Genomic DNA, 1,665 nt, shown 5'->3' on the forward strand with positions numbered 1-1,665 from the left:
GGCCCTGGGATTATAGGCACGCACAACCACACCCAGATTTTGCAGGTTTTTTCACTTGAAAAAAATCTTACTGTTCATTCCAAATTTCAAAGGGAATTTCTGGCACAGGAAACATCTAAATTTTTTAAAAAGGCAAAATTTAAATTATATAATATTAGAAAGAAAATAGGAGAATTTTATTTACTAGCAGATTACTGAAAACCATGGAAGGAAATATTGACAAATATGATTCCATAAAAGCACCAAATGTAGTTTTCCTAAAATGATTTTGATCTTGTGATTAATTGTAGACCATAACTCCAACTCCAGCTCTGTCTCAAAGCAGCCACTCCATGTTTGATGTATAAGGCAAACCTAATTCTTCTCTACTAGTCTAAGCCTCTATCAGGTACACTGGGACACCATAAAGACTGTTATATCTTACAATTCTTGACAGAAGAAAAAACTGCATTGTTGTCTTCATGCAATTCTATTGAGTTGTGTTTAAAATTTAACAATATAGTGATTTATAATGACCAACCTCATTGCTTAACCTTTAAAAATATCGTAAATTCAAATTATTCGCCACTGATGCATCAAGATTTTCCTCTAAGACAGAAGCATTAAAAAACATTTGTTTTGGTAGCATCTTTAGATTTTATTTCAATGCTCTTCTATTACAAAATTAGAACTCATTATAAGTTATATACTATGTAAAGATTTCTTAGATGTTAGGTGTTATAGTTGTGTACTTTTAAAAGTGCATCAACCATTCTTTTCCATAATATCTTTTATCATTAATCTCAGCAGTGATTTTGTTAGTGTAAGTTTCTTCATATTGATCAGAACTGAATATTTGGATTGATTTTGCTTGGAATGAAGAAAGTGAAGTGGCAGGAAAAGTATTTCAATTCATTTCTTACTGAACACTGAGCTTAGAGCCAGTAAACATACCCAGGGCACGTAAACATAAAATCCCACTTTCCCTGAGCAAAGTCTCAGGCATGTTGCAATCCAAGCTCCTATTTTGAAGCCTGAAAGTTTTCTCCCCCATTTTATTTTATTTATTTTATTTTTTTTGTGGAACTGGGGATGGAACTCAGGCCCTTGCACTTGCCAGGCAAGCACTTATTCTGCTGAGCTAACTTCCTGGCCCTTCTCTCCTATTTTAAATACAAATTATAATGTCTCCCCCTTTTTCTGGTCAATTGTTCAAGGTCAATATCATCTATTTTCTGAAAATTATTTTTCCCTATTATCTCCTGCCATGCAAACATTACAGCAGATTCCACATCCCTTCCATTATAACATTGTTTGCTGATATTAAAGTAGACTCCATATTAGCTGTATTTTCCAGGTTTTGTTGCAAATTGTTTGAGGAAAAATGTGAAGACCTTTAACATGCTCCGGGATCATTCAAAGCATCTAGACTGTCCTCATTGACCTACTTAAAAGAGACTGTAACCAGAAGTTTCAACTTTCTAGTTTCTATCCTCCAATCATTTACTAGGAGAATTTTAGTAAATGGACCTTATAAATAATTCATGTCAACAGTGGGAATTTGGTTAGGCTAGTTGGGTTAGTTCAAGGTGGAGCAACAGGGCCAAAGGCTGCAAGAGTTAACTCTGGATTGGACATATCATGAGGTAGAAACTATCCTATGACTGGGAATTTTAATGAATTTTG

At 34.1% G+C, this 1,665-nt stretch overlaps 1 pseudogene; it reads left to right on the forward strand.

Annotated features, from left to right (window-relative positions):
* Positions 1-347, forward strand: part of LOC101583082 — a 3,200-nt pseudogene extending 2,853 nt beyond the window's left edge.
* Positions 348-1,665: the final 1,318 nt, after the last annotated feature.

This window comes from Octodon degus, unplaced genomic scaffold, assembly GCF_000260255.1.
Source record: "Octodon degus isolate 3935 unplaced genomic scaffold, OctDeg1.0 scaffold00208, whole genome shotgun sequence".
Classification (NCBI taxonomy): domain Eukaryota; kingdom Metazoa; phylum Chordata; class Mammalia; order Rodentia; family Octodontidae; genus Octodon; species Octodon degus.